This window comes from Bos javanicus, chromosome 8 (assembly GCF_032452875.1).
Source record: "Bos javanicus breed banteng chromosome 8, ARS-OSU_banteng_1.0, whole genome shotgun sequence".
Taxonomy (NCBI): Eukaryota; Metazoa; Chordata; class Mammalia; order Artiodactyla; family Bovidae; genus Bos; species Bos javanicus.
This window is the reverse complement of record NC_083875.1, coordinates 44,522,315-44,544,622: the sequence shown is the minus strand read 5'-3', so window position 1 is coordinate 44,544,622 and position 22,308 is coordinate 44,522,315. Positions and strand designations below refer to the sequence as shown.

Genomic DNA, 22,308 nt, shown 5'->3' with positions numbered 1-22,308 from the left:
GAGCAAAAGCTCTTGGAAGACTGGAAGCTTCCCCCTTAGCTCTTCTAGTAAAAAGGGGGTATAGAAGCAGGGAGACCACTTGAGTTTTGACTGTCTTCCTTATTGTGAAATTAAGAACTAAAACTAAAACAAAACAACAAAAAAGGCTTTCATAATGGAAATACTAGTGTTCATATATAAAATAGACCCATGTCTTAATAGGCTGTTTCTTCTTTGAAGACAGTGCTCAGCTGCATTGTAGTTTGAACCTCTAATCTTCCATGGGAAAATTGGACCCCTCGGAGGCACTTGGTGTGTTTCTGAGCAGGGTCTGCTTGGGTGGATGGGAGGCCCCCTCTCTGCTTGCCACCTGGAATTCGATGCCACTTCCCCTCTGACAGCTGCTTAGCCTCTAGGGCACTCACAAGTTAAATCTTGTCTCAGGAAATAATTTGCTCGAAGATCAAAGCATAGATAGGATAAATTAATTTTTCAACAAATCACAGGTCTGAGAGAATGTAAACATTGTCTCAAGTGCTACTAATGTCCTTTATGAAGGAGTAATTTGAGGGGGATTCTTTTTTTTTTTCTTCTTCTTCTTCTAAGATAGTTCTGCATTTGTTGGCTTGTGTCTTACTATGTTAAAAAAGACTTGCATTTAATGCAGATAAGGCCCTGAAGCAGCCAGTTATTTCTGTGGATTTCAACACCTATCTCATTAGAGCAGTGGTTTTCAAGCAGTATGGGTGGGGGGTGAATTTGCACCATAGTGGGCTTTTGGCAATGTCTGGAGAAGTTTTTATTCTAATGATTCAGGGGAATCAAGTGGGTAGAGGCCAGGGATGCTTCTAACACCCTACAATGTACAGAACAGCTCCCACTACAGACAGTTACTCAACCCACAGTGTCAGTAGTGCTGAGCCTTGAGAGACTTTAGAGGGATTGTTTTCTACTTTTCACTGATTTGTCTGTGTCTTTAACACATAGACAGTCTCTGTGAGGTTTTCAGTCCTTTTAGTTTCTCGCTCAGCGTAACACCTTGCCCTTAATAGGCGCATCTATGGAATGGATTTCTTCCTGCCACCCTTGTTAACGTATTCATCTTTTTTTGTCTCAGAGCAGAGCTGTTGAGAGCAGTGTTTGCCAGGTAGTGGCAAAGCCTGCGTGATGTAGAGAGTGGAAAGAACACAGGCTCTGGTCTTCTCAGCCTCTGCTTCCCCATCTATAAAATGGAAGTAACAGTAGTACCCAATTTAGAGTTTCTGAATTTTAGAAAGACGGTGTTGCAACGTGTTTGGCATGTAATACCTGCTCGATAGATGTGGTCTTTTCCTAGGCAACTTACCAGGAGGCCATTCAAAGTCCAAAGGAGCCTAGGACCTCTCTCTTTTTTTTAAAGTTGCATATTTAAGAGTGACACAAATTCTTAAGTGTTCTGGGTTGTTCTCAGCTCTCTGGGAAGGAGGAGAATTTAAAGCTTTTCAGTAAAGATTACTCCGTGATTGACAAAAGAGTCTGAAAAGTACCTAAGAGGCACGTTTTGCCTCAGACTACAGCCATTTAAAAAACTAAACTGACAGAAACTTGTTTGAGTTGGAACATTGCTGACGTACTTATAGATAACTGTAAAGGTTCCTTTTCAAACAGGTGGATTTCTGCCATCAGTTGCTATTTGGCAAAAGCTACTTCTTGCTCAGTTACTTATGTTGAGAGTCAGCTTAGAACATAGGGTTTAGAGTCCGATTTAAGAGAATTCTGTCTGTTCTGATCACAGCCTCAGCTCTCCCATTTGTAAAGTGGGAATAATACTGCTTCTCTCAGAAGATGGCCATAAGAATCATATGAAAGCATGTTTGTTAGACATCTAACTTCTTAAGTGGGGCTTCCCTGGTGGCCCAGATGGTAAAGAAACTACCTGCAATGCCAGAGATGTAGGTTCAGTCCCTGGGTAGGGAAGATCCCCAGGAGAAGGGAATGGCTACCTACTCCAGTATTCTTGCCTTGAGAATTCCATGGATGGAGGATCTTGGCCAGCTACAATCCACGGGGTCATGATAGATTTGGACACGACTGAACAACTAACACTTTCACTTTGACTTCATAAATGATATGTAAAGGTTATTGTTTGAAAATTTTCCAATTTTAAAATGTCACGTATGTAAATTTTATGAGAGATAACAAGAAGTAAATTTGTACCCAACCTATTTATTAGTATTTCTGTCCAATTGTGTATTCGAGACGGAGAAGGCAATGGCACCCCACTCTAGTACTCTTGCCTGGAAAATCCCATGGACGGAGGAGCCTGGTAGGCTGCAGCCCATGGGGTCTCGAAGAGTCGGACACGACTGAGTGACTTCACTTTCACTTTTCACTTTCATACATTGGAGAAGGCAATGGCAACCCACTCCAGTGTTCTTGCCAGGAGAATCCCAGGGATGGGGGAGCCTGGTGGGGTGCCGTCTATGGGGTCGCACAGAGTCGGACACAACTGAAGCGACTTAGCAGCAGCAGGGTATTTGAGAAAGTTGAACTCACTGCTGCTTTTGTGGAGGGAGAATCAGCACAGATCTCTGTGCCTTACAGTTCTCAGGCCACCAGAGAGTGACTATCCCATATCGTGCTCTCAGTGCTACCAGAAACTAGCATGGGGCAGTTTATAACATGATATAGCCAGCTGATTTTACAGAGTTGGGATGGTTGCAAAAGTTGACATTTCTTTAGTTAATTTCTATGCCTGTCAGTTTGCCCTTCACCACCTTCAAAATCTAAGTCCAAATCCTTCTCTCTAGAAGGAGGCTACAGACTCTCTCTGCTTCATCCTGATGATTTCTCCATTTCACATCTCTTAACCACCCGTTTTTTCAAGCTGCCTTTACTTATTTGCATTTGTAGATCTATTGCTTGGTAAACAGAACATTTCGTATTACACTGTTTGCCCACTTTGATGTGTTTTTTTTTTCCCCCCTTGAGGATTAGTTCCATTTCATATATGTGTGTTTATCACTATAGCTTCTGGTACACAGAGGGGCATTCTGTAATTTTACTACTTATATTCACCTTTGATGATGAGTCATAACAGATTTGAGATTAGCAATTAACAGAGGGACCAGCCAATACTGTATGGGAGGACTAAGCGAGGTTGAAGCTGGTGAGTGGTGAAAAGAAGAGGAACAGCATGTTTAGTTGGGCAATCAGGCAAATAAGCAGAGTCAGTGCTCTGATAGGGGAAGAACAGGCTATCACGGGCACTTGAAACCAGAAACTTTAGTGCGACGTGGGGGTCAGAGGAGTTTAAGTGGAAACCTGTTGGGTGAGGTGGGGTTAGCCAGGTGAAGTGGTGGATTTGGGCAAGAAGCTGTTCCAGCTAGAGGGGGAGAACATCCTGTATTTCAGAAGCAAAGTAAGTTTAGTTTGTGATTTCAGATTGGAGGGTATAGTTGGGTATGGGAGGGTGTGGCATGGGGAGACAGGTTATAAAGGGCCTGGCAGACCATGTTAAGAAATTGAAATCTATCTCAAGAGTGGCAAATTATTATAGAGTTTTAAGCTGTTGAATGATGTAACTAGAAGGACAGGTTGGAAAGTTCCCTCCGGCTTGGGGGATGTGAGGATGGCCAGAGAACTGAGTCACCTGTAGTGATACCCAGGTAGGAGAAGTCTTAGTCTGGGCAAGGGCAGGGGCCAAGGGGTGGGAGCAGGATGGGCAGAGTGGAGGTTTCAGAGGTGACTGGGGAGGAAGAGTGAAGTACAGTGCCCAGCCTTCTGAGAAAACCAGCTGCTACCAGGTGAGATGACTCCTAGGAGGTTTGTGCTGGAGGACAGTGAGTTTGGATTGAGTTCTGGGGGCTATAGGACATCAAAAGGGAGATGTCAGCTTAAATATGAATTTAAAGTTCAGGAAAAAGAGGAAGAGCACAGTGAGTTGCATTCTGTGAATCTCCCCCATATGGATTGTCGTTGCAGCTGTGAGGTAATGACCACTGGGTTGGGTGGGGAGGAGAGGGCTGAGGGCTAAACCCTGAAGGGCAGCCTGCAAAGGAGACTCTGGAGGGATGGTCAGGAAGGTCAGAGGAAGCCCTCAAGAGTGCACTTCAAGGAAGGCATAGTTACTGGTGTCTGATCCTGTGGAGCCACAAGAAGTGGGTCGTATGTGATGGCTTTGGCAGCAGGAACAGTTTGAGAAGCTTGATGGCTGCTGGGCCCAGAGCAGAGAGGGTGGAGGAGTGGGTGGGAAGTGAGAAAGGAGAAACAGCGTGTGTTGATACAGTGCTTCTGCTGGTATGGGTGGAGCCTTTGAGGCCTTTGGGAAAAACTGTGCCCCTGTGGGTGGAGGCAGTCCCGAGTGGGTGATGAGTGAGACGTCAGTTCCTATATACAGCCGTAGCTGGTGCCTGTGTTTAGTATGCAAACTGCACCCCTTGTGCATGGGGCCCTCGAAGATATTTTTGGTTGTTACAGTTGAACCTGGAGGGATGGGAGGGACTATTGCCCAGTAGGCAGAGGCCAGGGATGCTGCTGTTTAGCACATTGTAGCTTTTCACTGGCTTTTTTTTTTTTTTTCTTTAGTCATTTTCACTATCCACCACCCACCCCCTAATAAATACTCTAATGTGAGGTAACCTTGTGTCCTAAATTCTGTTTCCTGGCACATTGTAAGATGTCTGTATTTTAATACCGTTGGTCAGGAAATTCTGTTTTGGCAACCCAGGGACGGATATTGCTTTAGCTAATCTAAAGTAGCCCATAATTCAGTGTCAGGTTGATAAAGCTTTAATGCACTGTCAGTCAGCCCATTGACTGTCAAGCTTGAAGAAAAGACAGGAAGTGTTTCTTGTCTTTAGAAGCAAGACTTGGTTCTGGCTTTGGGAAGAAAAGAGTACAAATGGTTCTCACCAGATAGGGTTGCGGCAGCTCTTCCAGCGTTTTGGGAACAAATCAAGTCATTATCTTGACAATGTCAAAACTGTGTTCCCAGACCAGTTGCTGTCTGAAGCATTTGGGGCTGGCTGATGAGGAGAAGAATTAATTAGCAGCTCTCTCTCGGTGTCCTTTTTCAGCCTTCTCAGATTGCAGCCTGAGTCCCTCAGACATGTAGGCTGCTCATTTGATAATCTGTGTTTTACTCAGTACAAAAAGGTTGCTGGCTAAATGTTGTGAGCCCCTCTAACCTGAGGCTGCCAGTGTCCTGGGTCCAATGAACAAGAAAATCTACTGTAACGTGTTGTCAATGGGAAAGCATTTGAATTCACAGAACAGCCTTGGGGAATCCTGGGTAAGTTTGATGAACTAAATTACCTTTTCCGTTTTCAGAAATATTTTACCCTGCAAAAGTGGGTGATTCTAAAGCCCTTGGAAGAATGAAAACAAGCTTAATATTAAGTTTTGGCAAAGAGTGTGCAAGACAGTGAGAATATAAGGGTTAAGAACAGGAAACATCTTAATTTTAAAATAGTGGTAGCGGAGGTGAATTAAAATGAACTGCCATGTTGAATGCAAGATATGTCTTGGTTGTGGACATGTTGCTTCTGAATTAATTATTATATGTAGAGGCTTATTTTAGGCCCCTCCCTGTAAAATTGATTTTTCATATAATTTAAAAAGATAAGGCTAATGATAAAATTCTCTTACTGTATGGTGAATGCCATATATAAATGGTAAACCATGCTTTTCTTATATCTGCATTTATAGCCTAACGAAGTCTACAATATTGTGAAAGGGCAAAGTGGTGGTGGGGAGAAAGTGGGAAGTTTTCGGCTAAAGAATATTGATATAAATCTTATTTACAATATGGCAAACTCTGGTCGTATAGTTAAGATTAACAGTTCAAGATCACTTCACATTTTTAAATTTTTTCCCTAGTCAGAACTGTAGGAAATATTGATAAACATTTATCCTGTTTTTAAAGTTCTCCATACTATGACATAGCAGCAGCAGCATACTATGAAATTCATAATCTATCTTCATAACTTCAATAGCATGTGGTTATGTATAGTTAAGAAAACTATTTCTCATGTATCTTTGATTTTGCCAAATTCTTTTATTAAGGTACTAAAAATTTGTTATAATTTCTTGAGAGAATTTTTTAAATACTTTGTTTTCTTGAGATATAATTGACACAGAATTTTATATATTTAAGATACATAGCATAATGATTTGACCTATATAAATGATGAAATGATTATCACAGTAAGGTTAGTGAACATCTGTCATCTCACATAGATACATTAAAGAAATAGGAAAAAAATGTATATTTCCTTGTGATGAGAACTCTTAGGATTTACTCTGTTAACAGCTTTCATATATAATGCACAGCAGAGTTAATTATATTTATCATGTTGTACATTATATCCCTCCTACTTATTTATCTTATAACTGGAATTTCATACCTTTTGACTACCTTCATCCAACCTCCTCCCCACACACCCCCCAACCCCCAACCCCACCTCTGGTAGTCACAAGCCTGATCTCTTTTGGTGAATTTGTTTGCTGTTGAAGTATAATTCACATGCTAGTTCCTGGTATACAACATAGTGACTTCACATTTCTTTACTTTTCAAAATGATCACCATATGTCTAATGATCTGTTACCATACAAAGATATTATGATATTATATGCTATATTCCCTACACTGTACATTTTATACCTGTGACTCATTTATTTTGTAACTGAAAGTATGTACCTCTTAATCTCCCTTTCCACTACTTTCCTCTGGCAACCACATGTTTGTTCTCTGTATCTGTGACTCTTTTTGTTTAGTTAAGTTTGTTTATTTGTTTTGTTTTTTAAATTCCACATATAAGTGAGATCATACAATTTTTGTCTTTCTCTGACTTATTGCATTTAGCATAATACCCTCTTAAGTCCATCCATCTTGTGGCAGATGGCAGGATTTCATTCTTTTTTATGGTTGAGCAAAATTCCATTGTATATATACATTCCACATCCTTTTTATCCATTCATCTATTGATGGGCACTTAGGTTGCTTCCATATCTTGGCAATGGTAAAATAATGCTGCAGTGAACATAGTGGTGTATACATCTTTTCTATAGTGTTCTTATTTTCTTTGGATAAATATCCAAGAGTTGAATTGCTAGGTCATGTGGTATTTTTGTTTTTAAGGTTTTGAGGAATTAGTGTTTTCCATAGTGGTTAAAGTGAAGTGAAGTGAAGTCACTTGTGTCCGACTCTTTGCGACCCCATGGACTGTAGCCTATCAGGCTCCTCTGTCCATGGGATTTTCCAGGCAAGACTGCTGCAGTGGATTGCCATTTCCTTCTCCAGGGGATCTTCCTGATCCAGGAATCGAACCCAGGTCTCCCGAATTTCAGGCAGACACTTTACCGTCTGAGCCACCAGGGAAGTTATTTCCATTAACAATTCACAAGGATTCTTTTTTCTCTACATCTTCTCCAACACATTATTTGTTGTCTTTTTGATAATAGTCATTCTGGCAGGTGTGAGGTGATAGCTCCTTGTGATTTTGATTTGCATTTCACTGATATTAGTGTTGTTGAGCATCTTTCCACATGTCTGTTGGGCAGCTGTATGTTTTCTTTTGAAAAAAAGGTCTGTCCAGAACTTCTGTCCATTTATCAGTTGGGTTCTTTTTTTTTTTGATGCCAAGTTTTTTGTATATTTTAGACATTAATCCCTTGTCAGATATATTCTTGACAAATTTCTTCTCTCATTCAAGTTGGCTTTTCATTTTATTGACAGTTTCCTTTACTAAGCAAAAGCTTTTTAGTTTCATGTAGTCCCATTTATTTATTTTCTCCCCCCCCTCCACCCCGCCCTTGCCTAAGGAAATGTATCCAAACAAAAACTGCTAAAACTGCAGTCAGAGAGCAGATTGCCTATTTTTTCTTCTACAAATTTTGTGAGTTCAGATCTTACATGTAGGTCTTTAATCCATTTTGAGTTTATTTCTATAGATGGTGGTATGAGAAAGTAGTCCAGTTCGATTCCTTTGCAGGTAGCTGTCCAATTCTGCCAACACCATTTATTGAAGAGGCTATCCTTTCCCCATTGTATATTCCCGGCTCCTTTGTTGTAGGTTAATTGCCCATATAAGTGTGGGCTCATTTCTGGGCTTTCTGTTCTGTATCACTGATCTGTGTCTCTGTGACACTTTGTGTCAGTACCGTATTGTTTTTGATGCCTGTAGCTTTATAGTATATAGTTTTAAACCAGGGATTGTGATCTCTCCAGCTTTGTTCTTCTTAAGATGGTTTTGGCTCTTTGGGGTCTTTTATATTTCCTTGTAAAATTTAGAATTACTTGTACTGTGAAAAATGTCATTGGTATTTTGATGGAGGAAAGAATATTTTTATGGATAAATAAGGAAAAGCAATTAAGATAATCCCTGTGTTAGTTGCTCAGTCATGTCTGACTCTTTGTGATGCCATGGACTGGAGCCCACCAGGCTCATCTGTCCATGGAATTCTCTAGGCAGAGCAGGTTGCCATTCCATTCTCCAGGGAATCTTCCCAACCCAGGGATTAAGCCCAGGTCTCCTGCATTGCACATGGATTCTTTACCATCTGAGCCAGCAGGGAAGCCTTATACCTTCATAATATCAGTAGTCTTTCTACCATATTGCGAGCCTCAGTGAAAATGATTATTGGGGAAGTTTTTTTCAGTTCAGACAACCAGCAGAAGATTCTCTGGGAAAGAATGCCAGCTCCTTCTCTATGTTAAGTTCAGTTCAGTCGGTCAGTCGTGTACGACTCTTCACAACCCCATGGACCACAGCATGCCAGGCCTCCCTGTCCATCACCAACTTCCAGAGTCTACTCAAACTCATGTCCATTGAGTCGGTGATGCCATACAACCATCTCATCCTCTGTCATTCCCTTCTCCTCCTGCCTTCAATGTTTCCCAGCATCAGGGTCTTTTCCAATGAGTCACTTCTTTGCATCAGGCGGCCAAAGTGTTGGAGTTTCAGCTTCAACATCAGTTCTTCCAATGAATACTCAGGACTGATCTCCTCTAGGATAGACTAGTTGGATCTCCTTTCAGTCCAAGGGAGTCTCAAGAGTCTTCTCCAACACCACAGTTCAAAAGCATCAATTCTTTGGGTCTCAGCTTTCTTTATATATAGTCCAACTCTCACATCCATACATGACCACTGGAAAAACCATAACCTTGACTAGACAAACCTTTATTGGCAAAGTAATGTCTTTGCTTTTTAATATGCTGTCTCAGTTGGTCATAACTTTCCTTCCAAGGAGTAAGCGTCTCTTAATTTCATGGCTGCAATCACCATCTGCAGTGATTTTGGGGCTCCAAAAAATAAAGTCAGCCACTGTTTCCACTGTTTCCGCTTCTATTTTCCGTGAAGTGATGGGACCGGATGCCATGATCTTAGTTTTCTGAATGTTGAACTTTAAGCAAATTTTTCACTCTCCTCTTTCACTTTCATCAAGAGGCTCTTTAGTTATTCTTCACTTTCTGCCATAAGGGTGGTGTCATCTGCATATCGTTATTGACATTTCTCCTGGCAATCTTGATTCCAGCTTGTGCTTCCTCCAGCCCAGCACTTCTCATGATATACTCTGCATATAAGTTTAAATAAGCAGGGTGACGATATACAGCCTTGACGTACTCCTTTTCCTATTTGGAACCAGTCTGTTGTTCCATGTCCAGTTCTAACTGTTGCTTCCTGGCCTGCATACAGGTTTCTCAAGAGGCAGTTCAGGTAGTCTGGTATTCCCATCTCTTTCAGAATTTTCCACAGTTTATTGTGATCCCGGCAGTCAAAGGCTTTGGCACAGTCAATAAAGCAGAAATAGATGTTTTTCTGGAACTCTTTTGCTTTTCAATGATCTGGGGGATGTTAGCAATTTGATCTCTGGTTCCTCTGCCTTTTCTAAAATCAGCTTGAACACCTGGAAGTTCACGATTCACATATTGCTGAAGCCTGGCTTGGAGAATTTTGAGCATTACTTTACTAGTGTGTGAGATGAGTGCAATTGTGCGGTAGTTTGAGCATTCTTTGGCATTGCCTTTCTTTGCGATTGGGATGAAAACTGACCTTTTCCAGTCCTGTGGCCACTGCTGAGTTTTCCAAATTTGCTGGCATGTTCAGTGCAGCACTTTCACAGCATCCTCTTTCAGGATTTGAAATAGCTCAACTGGAATTCCATCACCTCCACTAGCTTTGTTCATAGTGATGCTTCCTAAGGCCCATTTGACTTCACATTCCTGGATGTCTGGCTCTAGGTGAGTGATCACACCATCATGATTATCTGGGTCGTGAAGATCTTTTTTGTACAGTTCTTCTGTGTATTCTTGCCACCTCTTACTATCTTCTGCTTCTGTTAGGTGCATACCATTTCTGTCCTTTATTGAGCCCATCTTTGCATGAAATGTTCTCTTGGTATCTCTAATTTTCTTGAAGAAACCTTTAGTCTTTCCCATTCTATTGTTTTCCTCTATTTCTTTGCATTGATCACTGAGGAAGGCTTTCTTATCTCTCCTTGCTGTTCTTTGGAACTCTGGATTCAAATGGGTATATCTTTCCTTTTCTCCTTTGCTTTTTGCTTCTCTTCTTTTCACAGCTATTTATAAGGCCTCCTCAGACAGCCATTTTGCTGTTTTGCATTTCTTTTTCTTGGGGATGGTCTTGATCCCTGTCTCCTGTACAATGCCACAAACCTCCATCCATAGTTCATCAGGCATTCTGCCTATCAGATCTAGTCCCTTAAATCTATTTCTGTATTCCACTGTATAATTGTAAGGGATTTGATTTAGGTCATACCTGAATGGTCTAGTGATTTTCCCTACTTTCTTCAATTTAAGTCTGAATTTGGCAATAAGGAGTTCATGATCTTTATGTTATTTAGTTATTAACCCAGGAGTGCTTTCCAAAGCTTTGTGAATGATATATGGTGGATCCCTGACTTTGTGATCATTGCAGGTGAACTTGGTACTTCTTTGGCTGTTAAACCCTCGGCAGCAGGTATAGATGCCTCTGCTTGCTTTCTGTGACAACTTTCATAATAAATAGCAAAGATATTTCCCGAGAATGTTGGAGAAGAAAAGTGAACAAATCTATATTTATCTAAACAGACAGACATTATGAGAAACAATCCAATAGATGTAGTATGAAGAAATTTTTATAAACAAATATACCCCACCAATTAACTCATATGTATTTATATATATACATTTGCATAAAAATAAATATATTGGATATCCTAAAGTATTAACAGTGGTAAAATTTCTTTTGGCATTATAATTTGAAATTTCTTTCTGATTGGGATTTTTTAAAGTTTCATAATGAACATTTTATATTTATACAATAAAAATAAATAAGAGAGAAGTGAGTATGAATATATAAATGGCAGGGATTTCATAGTCTGGTTAAAAATTATACATTGCATGAAGTTATAGATAAGACTATATAAATTAATTGTGTAAAATTAATTTTTTTCATTTTATTCCATCACTAATTCCAAAGAAGTTTTTTTTTTTTCCCCAAGATTTTTTGTATTTCTTCCATAGGACAGCAGAGAGGAAGGAGGCATATGTGAGTTTTGGGTGTTTTATCTTTTCTTCTGATTTTATTTCTTCTCTATTACTTTGATAGTTCGTCCAGGAGTGTTATTCCAAAACCTTATAGAGGGACTGGAGAATGCCCCGTTAAAACTATTCTGCAAGCTCTTCCCCCAACTTCCTGCAGGTGTGACTACAGGCCAGTTGCCTTCCTAACACTCCACTCAGTCCTGTGGGAAAAGCGTGCTTTACTGAGTACATAGTGATAACGCCTCATTCTGTAGCTGACTTAGTTCATTTAAAGTGTATTAGTGAAGAAAATTGCCAAGGTGTTTGTGGCAGAATTGAGCTAGCTTGATAGAGGAAAGCCCCACAGTGTTTCAAGGCAGGCTCTGTTTCATGTTTGTCCATTTCTCCTTTAGAATAAAAAACTTGTTTTTCCTTCCTTTTCCTATTACCACTCAAACATCTGTCTCAGCACACAGCTTGAGATGGGGAGCATCCTGGCTTTCACAAGCCCCAGGCTGCACTGTAGGGGTTTGACTTCTCCTTCTGCCCCAGCCACCTGGCTTGTTTGTTTCTTTCTTCTCCCTGTCCTCTGGGGCACAAGCTGTGGTGACTCTATGACATAGGAACTCGGAAGTTGGTGAATAAATCCCCGAGCAGGTGGCTGCCTATTGTCTGTCTGAAGGAAGGGAACAGGGTTCTTCCTGGGGCTGCTTTCATCTTCTGATAGCTTCTAAAGGGCAGAACAGTCCTTAATTGGAGTTGGGTGATTGTATGCACAGAGTCCTGGGGTCAAGAGGTTCCCTAGGGAAAACCACCTTGGTGGGCTTTGGTCTTTTCCCTCCACAATAACTGAGGCCTTTTGTAGCAAAGACTTGCTTTCTTTTTTTTTCTTTTTTGTGAATGACAGAAATTTATTTCACACAGTTCTGGAGGCTATAGGTACAAGATCGTGGTAGCAGATGATGGCCCTTTTCTGAGTTGTAGACTTGCCTCGTTAGGATGTCTCCTACATATGAATGAGTTCCATTCTGAGAGTACACTTGTGAGTCCAATTTGTTCATAAGTCCAACAAAGTTAGCCTTAGTACCCAACTAACATTCGGCTGTATGCTGCTGCTTTTTACACGTTTCCGGACATCCTGGGCTTGAAATAAAGGTACTGTACTAATGTACTCTATACAGTACTGTGCAGTTAAGGACACAAAAGAAGGACTTGCTTTCTGATGTGGGCATGTCTGGTATGTCCGTGGTCTCAGTACCACTGGATTAGATGCAGATACTCAGAATAGCAATTGCCTATGGGGGGGAAAAAACAGTGCAGGTGGGATAAATAAGTTGATAATCCGTTGGTTGGTTCATCCAGAGGTTTGTAATATGTAGTATCTTTTAGATATTGATAATTCTAAAGAGAAGCTCTGGTCTTTAACTAGGTTTTATGGTAGCCATTAGGGTGTTTATTACCAAAAACCACTCATTATTTTAAAAAGATGGTGCAAGCCACCCTTTCCTCTCCATATCTGTGCATAAGCCTGAATGCAGATCTTTAACAGTATATATCTTCACACTGAGCAGCAAGAACACATAAGCCATCTTCTCAAAAAACCCTGAATAGAAAATAACCTGGACTCCTTTACAGAATTAAATTGTCTTAGAAGTGAGAGGCAATGGCTGGCAGCCTGAGAGGACATACAAGCTGTAGGTCAACTGTAGGTCCTGGGGTTATGGCAGGGAGAGGTTTAGTTGTAAGGAAAAGGCCCTGTAACCTTCTCTTCCCCAACACTTCCATTTTATCCACCTTTTTTTTTTTTCCCCATTCTTTCCCTGAACTGTCTTTTAGCTTTCTTTAGCCCCTTTTCCCCTATTCCATACTCCAGAATAATCTCCTGCCATATATTTAACAGTTTCTCCAAAGTAATGTAGCTCTGCAAGTCTTCACTTTAAATCCAGCCATCTTTCTGCGTGAGTGCCATGTTTCACATCTTGAGAAAGTTGAGTGGGAGAGAGTAAAGGAAAGCTGGAAAGAGGATGAGAGGCTAGAGAGGAGAGCAGAGTAGAGAACTGAAGGAAGTAGATGAACCTAACATGAACAGGGTGGCAGTTCCTAGTTGATACCAGGAAGATAAAGACATCATCATTGCTTGTTAAATGATATTTGGTAATGATGTTCATGTCATCCAAGAACATACTTAAAAGATTCTTAGGTAACATTTCTTTTGACAGAGAACTGCCTAAGAGAAAAGGAAGATAACTTGTAGGGGTCTGTGTTCCAGCTGTGCATCAACGTGGCATCAGCAAAGGTTAAGACTGCCTGAAAACAGGCCCAGATGGTCTGCAGGGCATTTCCGTGAAACTATCAAGAGACAATTTCTGTGCTCTAAAAATGTTTTGGAATATGAGAAAAAAAAAAGTTTCCCAGCTCATTCTGTAAAGAGAGAATTATCCCTTTTATACAACTGGACAAGGAAAAGACACCAAAAAACAAGGACAGACAGGAAGAAAACAATAGGTGAATCTTAATAACAGAGATAGAGGTCAAAGTACTAAGTAAAATAAAAGCTACTCAAGATTAGACATGCTTTTCCTCTGAAACACTTGGCTTCTAAAGAACTCACCTGCAAATACAGGAGACGTGAGTTTGATCTGTGGGTCAGGAAGATCCCCTGGAGCAGGAAATGGCAACCCACTCCAGTATTCTTGCCTGGGAAATCCCACGGACAGAGGAGCTTGATGGGATACAGTCCATGGGGTTGCAAAGAGTTGAATATGACTGACGCAACTGAGCGTGCACTGATTTTTTAATTACAGTAAAAAATCTGTTTTAATATTAAGTTATCAGCTGCAAAAAGAAAGGGGGAGTACTCATTTGAATGAACCAGCAGAAACCTGGAATTTTGCCAGCCTTCTACTTCAGCCGTGCCAAAATGTAATTTCATTAATTCATCCAATCACATTCTTGACTAATCTGCTCACGTCTGTACTATGCCTTGGCTTTACCCCCTGTAACAGCTTAGAGATCTTTAAAGAAAATATTTTGAAATGTTTTCTCTTAATCAGGGTATTTGCGGTTAGATACTGCGTACATTCCTTCTATTACAGAATGAGCTGTTTTTCTATCATGGGATCCTTTGTTAGGAATGAAATGCTATTGTAACTTTGTTGTCTTTATTTTTAAAAAATCACCTTTCAGGTGCTTTCCCGTAGGAAATTATTTAGATGTTTACATCTTCTACTTTAAGAATTAAGCATGTTCAGAAGTATTTAATATTGAATAGTTCTGTTAGCTGATAATGATAAAATTACTATCGTGTGTTGAGAGCTGCTTTTTGCCAGGCTATATGTTTTAAATGTTTTTTATTTTGACTACTTCCCCATGATGAAGATCATACCGTAATTTTCATTTTTCACATTTGGGAAATTTGAGGCTTAAAGTGACTGAGTTTTTTGGGAGCACCCAGGTGGAAAGTGACATCTGAGAGGAACTCAGGCCCTTGCTCTGAAGCCCCATGCAATTCTGGTTTCAGGGTCAAGTTTGTTTTGGGCAGTAATTGGGAGTCAACTCATGTATTGGGGAACCAGAGAAGTATAGAGGATTCAGTAAATTTGATTAATGTAGTGAAGTATTTTCTTAACTATAGTGAGGATTTTTTTCTAGAGACCACATAATAAAAAAGAAATAGGAACTGTTGGTAAATTTGACATTTATTACTTTTACCCTGAACTTTTGGTAAATTCAGAGCTTCCCTTTGAATTTATTTTATAGGAATTTGGGAAGATCAGTAAATTACTCTTAGTGGTTATAATGGAAATTAAACCCACGTATAATCTCAGTGAATGATTATTTTAAAAATATCATTTATAGCAATGATTCTCAGATAGTAATGCTCATCTGATCCCCTTAGGGATCTAAAACCTCAGATTGCTACCAACAGTGTAAGAGGGTTGCAATCTGAATTTTAATATATGGAGAATAGTATGGGGATTCCTTAAAAAGCTAAAAAAGGACTGCCATATGACCCAGCAATCCCACTCCAGGGCATATACCTAGAGAAAACCATAATTCCAAAAGATACATGGGGCCTACTGTTTATTGCAGCATTGTTTACAATAGCGAGGACATGGAAACAACCTAAGTGCCCATCAGTAGGAACAGATAAAGAAGATGTGGTTCATATATATAATGGAATATTATTCAGCCCTAAAAAGGAAATGAAATTTTTGCTGTATGCAGAGACATGGATTGGACTTAGATGCTGTCATATAGGATGAAGGAAGTAAGAAAGAGAAGAACAAATATCATATGCTGCTGCTAAGTCACTTCAGTTGTGTCCGACTCTGTGTGACCCCAAAGACAGCAGCCCACCAGGCTCCCCCATCCCTGGGATTCTCCAGGCAAGAACACTGGAGTGGGTTGCCATTTCCTTCTCCAATGCATGAAAGTGAAAAGTGAAAGTGAAGTCGCTCAGTCATGTCCGACTCTTAGCGACCCCGTGGACTGCAGCCTACCAGGCTTCTCCATCCATGGGATTTTCCAGGCAAGAGTACCGGAGTGGGTTGCCATTACCATATATATGTGGATTCTGGAAAACTACTACAGATGAATCTATTTGCAAAGCAGAAATAGAGATACAAACAGAGAGAACAAATGTATGAACACCAAGTGGGAGAAGGGGGATGAATTGGAAGAGTGAGACTGACATAGATACACTACTGATACTATGTATAAAACAGATAACTAATGAGAACCTGCTGCTGCCGCAGCTGCTGCTAAGTCGCGTCAGTCGTGTCCGACTCTGTGCGACCCCATAGACGGCAGCCCACCAGGCTCCCCCATCCCTGGGATTCTCCAGGCAAGAACACTGGAGTGGGTTGCCATTTCCTTCTCCAATGCATGAAAGTGAAAAGTGAAAGTGAAGTCACTCAGTCGTGTCCGACTACTAGCGACCCCATGGACTGCAGCCTACCAGGCTCCTCCATCCATGGGATCCTCCATCCATGGGATTTTCCAGGCAAGAGTACTGGAGTGGGGTGCCATTGCCTTCTCCAAATGAGAACCTACTGTATAGCAAAGGGAACTCTACTCAATGCTCTGGAGTGAACTAAATGGGAAGGAAATCCAAAAAAGAAGGACTATATGTATGTGTATACATACATTCACTTTGCTATACAGCAGAAATTAACACATTGTAAAGCAACTATACTCCAATAAACATTTTTTAAAAATCTCAGATTGCTGGACCCTGTCCCCAGACTTGCTGATTCAGGAGCTCAGGGATTTGTCTGAGACAAGTTCCCAGGTGATGCTGCTGCTGCTGATGATCTGGGGACCATACTTCAAGAATGGTATAGAAAGAAGAAAGAAAGTCAAGTTGCTCAGTCATGTCCGACTCTTTGCAACCCCATGGACTGTAGCCCACCAGGCTCCTCCATCCATGGAATTTTCCAGGCAAGAGTACTGGAGTGGGGTGCCATTGCCTTCTCCAGGGGATCTTCCCGACCCAGGGATCAAACCCGGATCTCCCACATTGCTGGTGGACATCAGAATAACATTCTGCTTTGGGCTGTGGATGCAGTCTGAGACTAGGAAATGGCCTTCTCAGGGGCAAGCTATTGACCCATCTAATTACATCAGCATTATTTCTGTCCCCGTACCATTCTCCAGGCCTCTGTTTTCATGAATATGGAACCAGCTCTTTCTAATGGAACAAACTGTAAATCCTAGTGTGTGGACTGATGGAAAAACTGTGGGTTGAGCACAAAATGCTCTTCCTATCTTTATCAAGCTCAATGACTGTCACCTATTTTCACATCAAAAACAGTATCCACTAAAGCCGGAGGTTAGTGAATGGGCAAAATCTTACTGTACTGACTTCTTATGATATAAGTGGGATCTTAAAGTCTAAAGTTCAGAGCAATAATGCTCCACCTTTAAAGCTGCTGTAACTCAAGAGGTGTTGATAGATCTAGGAATAGAATATCACTTACACTGTTCTGGAGACCCCAATCTTCGGGAAAGGTAGAAAAAAGTTAATGACATAATTAAAAGACACCCGTGTAAGCTAACTCAGGAAACACAAGACAGTTGGTTTATAGTTCTATCCATAGCTTCCCTGGTGGCTCAGATGGTAAAGTGTTATTCTGATGTCCACCAGGGTCATGGGTGGGACAGTGACTCCATGTTATCCCCATTACTGGGAGAACAGTAGGTGATCTGCCTCTTCTTCCTGCAACACTTGTCTTGACAACATATAACTTAGACATGCCAGGTACATACTGTATGAATCTAGAATGATTGAACTCTTCCATTGTGCTAGATATATGACATAATTGCCCATACTGCTAAATTAAATGAGTCAAATGAATAAACATAAATCAGGATTCTGAATCCAATTAGGTAAAATATTCTAATTTGCATGTTATGGGAATTGACCTTACTCTGGGATGTTTTGGTGTCAGAAGCTTTGCTGGATTTCTTCTTTCCTTGCAGTGACTGAGAATTAGCTGCAGTAACCCAAAAGTTTAAGATTCCTATTTGGCTGGATATTAAATCACATAGGCTGGTTTGGAAAGCCTTCGGAAATTCTTTCAGATTTGATAAGTCCAGACTTGTACTGGAATATGAAATATTTGATTTAACAAGAAATGTGTGTTCCCAACGTGTGAATGTTTTTGAAAATGTGTTTCTCAAAATACAATTAGGAAAATATTCCTTTGAAAAGTTAAAAGTACCTTTTAGTGGTGATAAAGATGCTGACAAATCCTTCTAAAATAAAAACAAAAAAACTTTTAACTTCATGATGCTGTAATAACATCATTAATTTGTATATAGACAAACATCATTGGTCGTATTTAAAGTAATCCTTAAACTTTACAGAGCTATACTTAAGAAAACTACTTTTTAATCTTTCTACTCTAATGAAAATATTACTTCAGAGTTGATGACGGGAAAGGGGTGGTAGGTTGCAATTCTTATTTCTTCTTTCTCTGGAATCTGTTTTATTTAGAAGAAGAAACCAAAAGTTGTAACTGAATACAGACACATTTTTTAAAGCCTTATTTTGAGGAGGAAGGGAAATTTTGGAGCCACATCCGATAATGAACCTCAAAAAAATCTTGAGGCATATTAAAGTTTATTTATTATTTAGCTTATCTTATTTAATTTCCTTAGTTTAGATTAAGGAATAGATATTGCCCATATAAAAATTCTTTTGTTTGTGCATGTATGTATGTGCTATAGAAAGAGAAGTTGTAGGGTCCGCCATGCCAATTTTAGAGTCCCAGTGCTGCCAGTTACTAGACATGACTCTAATACTATAATATCATTTAACCATGAAGTCTGTTTCCACATCTATGAAGTAGGTATAATCATGTTATCAACTTCATGTGGTTGTAGAGTGCTTAGTAAATAATCTGTACTATTAGCTATCATCCTGATAAATTGCACTACTACTTTCATTTTCTTTTTGCAAGAAAAAACAAAGGATTCTGAGTATGTTGAATGATCTAGATAAGAACACAAGAGGTAGAAATAATTGCATCAGTGTTATTTACCTTACATGGTATTTTAGTCTTATTTCACTTTGGTCCCTTTGATAAGATAAAATATAAATATACCCAAGATCACTTTAAAGTTATAATGATTAAGGTGCCATGATGTATAAAAAGATACTTAGAAAACTAAGCTTTAGAAAATGAAATAAATTAGACACAGTGACTATTAGGTTTTCCTTTTTAATAGCTGTTTTTCATTACTCCAATGATCCAAGGTGGGATTTTAAAATTTAATGTCCTTGTTCCATTAAGATAATTCAATCATTTATCCAATTACTTTACTTACTCAAATTAAGTTCCTAACCCATTTGGTGCTTTCTCTCTGGCTACTTCCCTGTGTCATGACTTTCCAGCATAGTTTTAGTTTTACTTGTTTACTTTTCTTTCTTTTTTTTTTTTGTTTACTTTTGTACCTTTGTTGGCTAGGCTTCCAATTTAGTTCTTTTCCTTGAAAGAGTTCCTTCTCTTTTGTTTCCTGTCTTTTCACAAAGATCAATCCACTCTGTATTTCACATTTTAACTTACCTGTATTTGTTTTAATATAAAAGTATTTTAAATTATTATAAATGTTTAAATAGCCCTTCCAAAATGACTTGGTGTTGTGGTTTGAAAAAAGTGATCTTTGATAAAGAATGGTGGGTCAAATCTGTGTTGCAGAGTTGGGAGGGAAGCTGAGCAATGGATTGTCAGAAATTGGAATAGAAAAGGGTTCTCAAAAGCTAAAGACCATCAACATGAGCGAATACACAACTAAGCTCTACTGAATGCAACTTCCTGATATCTGGATGGAGGGGGCAGGGGCGAGTTGTGTGCCTATGAATTGGAGAGACCTGGATCAATAGCAGCTCTCCTTAAAGAGATTTAGGTTTTAGCCAGCCATTTGACATAGTTGGCCATCTCCAACAGATTTAGTGTCACAGCTCTCAGAACAAAGAAGATAATCATCCCATTGTTTTCTGCTTTGGTCAGGATGCCTCTGAGGGCTTGTGTTCAGTTCTGAGCTCCACATTTTCAGAGGGCAAACCAGGGAGGTAAATGGACTAGAAACAGTGCACTGCCAGGAACATTTGAAAGGCTGTTAAGTGAAAAGGAGAGCAAAGTTAATTTTCAGCCTGAGGGAGCAGAGTTAGAACTTTTGAATAGGCACAGAAGATGATTCCTTTCTTTGTCAGTTAAATCAAGATTTTTTTCTGTGTATACATAGGTAAGATGGGGATTATACTATTCAGTAAATGCCTTTTCACTGGATATAGCATGTGTATCGTTTCATGTTATATATCTGTATTATATTTCTAATAGGAGCATAGCATTCCATTATATGAATACACTCCTGTATTATTGAAATCATCCCTTACTGATAGTCATTTTGATTCTTTCCAGTTTTTTAATATCATAAATAACGACACTGCAGTGAACATCATTGGGATAGTCTCCTCACTGTGTGCTTGTCAGGTTAATTCTTTAGGACAAATTCTCAGAAATGGAATAATTGGGTCTGAGTTAGTCGTTTTATATTTTTACGGCTTTGGATACTTATTGCCAAATTGTCTTACCAGTAGAACTGGACATACTAAAGAATTTGGACTGCCCTCCTCCACCCCAAATCAAAGATATTGTAGAAGGGATTTTGGCAGTAGGTTGTATGTTGGACCATGATCTGCAACCCTTGAAAAATACCATGAAAGTTTTTACATATCACCAGATGATTATTTTATCTAGAGATGTGATTTTTTAGTCTTATCATGTCAGTTATACTGTTGTAGCAAACTCATTGTTAAGAATCTATAAGGAAAATATTGTGGAAGATTTCTGCAATCAAATAGGATTGTAGAGAAAATAAAAAAGTAAAGGCGATTCTTTGGGCAGAAGGAAAATGATCACAGAAGGAAGCAGAAAGTTGCAGGAAAATAAGTGGATAAAGTTTAAAATAAATATGTGGATAAAGTTAAATATGTGAATAAAGTTAAAAGAATACTGACTTGATAATTCAAAAGTAAAATTTAAAATATATTGTGGAAAAAAAATATATATGTATGTATGTATGTATATGTATATGGCTTCCTGGGTAGCTCAGCTGGTGAAGAATCTGCCTGCAATGCAGGAGACCCTAGTTAGATTCCTGGGTGGGGAAGATCCCCTGGAGAAGGGATAAGCTACCCACTCCAGTATTCTTGGGCTTCCCTGATGGCTCAGATGGTAAAGAATCTGCCTGCAATGTGGGAGACCTGGGTTCGATCCCTGGGTTGGGAAGATCCCCTGGAAGAGGGCATGGCAACCCACTCTAGTATTCTTGCCTGGAGAATCCCCATGGACAAGAGGACCCTGGCGGGCTACAGTCCAAGGGGTCACCAGGAGTCAGACATGACTGATCTAGTAAGCACATACACACATATGTGTGTGTATATATGCATACATATACATATCCATACACATACACGTGCATACATACAGGCGTATCTCAGACATATTGCAGGTTCAGTTTCAGACCACCACAGTAAAGCAAATATTACAATAAAACAAATCACGCACACATACACACACATACACACACACAAGATTGTAGGAATCAGTCAGTGAATGGAGCTGTGTATCAGGCTGCAACTCAGCCCTGAGGCTCCATGACTGTGACTTCTGGCAAATTAATGTTTTTTTATAACTTAGAAAAGTCAGCCTTCAGAATGGGAGAAAATAATAGCAAATGAAGCAACTGACAAACAACTAATCTCAAAAATATACAAGCAACTCCAGCAGCTCAATTCCAGAAAAATAAACAACCCAATCAAAAAATGGGCCAAAGAACTAAATAGACATTTCTCCAAAGAAGACATACAGATGGCTAACAAACACATGAAAAGATGCTCAACATCACTCATTATCAGAGAAATGCAAATCAAAACCACAATGAGGTACCATTTCACGCCAGTCAGAATGGCTGCGATCCAAAAGTCTATAAGCAATAAATGCTGGAGAGGGTGTGGAGAAAAGGGAACCCTCTTACACTGTTGGTGGGAATGCAAACTAGTATAGCCACTATGGAGAACAGTGTGGAGATTCCTTAAAAAACTGGAAATAGAACTGCCTTATGATCCAGCAATCCCACTGCTGGGCATACACACTGAAGAAACCAGAAGGGAAAGAGACACGTGTACCCCAATGTTCATCGCAGCACTGTTTATAATAGCCAGGACATGGAAGCAACCTAGATGTCCATCAGCAGATGAATGGATAAGAAATCGGTGGTACATATACACAATGGAGTATTACTCAGCCATTAA

The 22,308-nt window shown here is 39.8% G+C and overlaps 1 protein-coding gene across 4 annotated transcripts in view; it reads left to right on the top strand.

The window, feature by feature from the left end:
* KANK1 (KN motif and ankyrin repeat domains 1) overlaps positions 1–22,308 on the top strand; it is a 213,472-nt gene that overhangs the window by 30,754 nt on the left and 160,410 nt on the right. The window contains exon 1 of one of the 4 annotated variants that reach the window (XM_061425448.1): positions 5,130–5,251. The exons of the other annotated variants lie outside the window; for them this stretch is intronic. The gene's annotated coding sequence lies outside the window, so the exon portion shown is untranslated. Of the gene's footprint in view, positions 1–5,129; positions 5,252–22,308 lie in introns of those variants that run through there. 4 annotated transcript variants of the gene reach the window in all.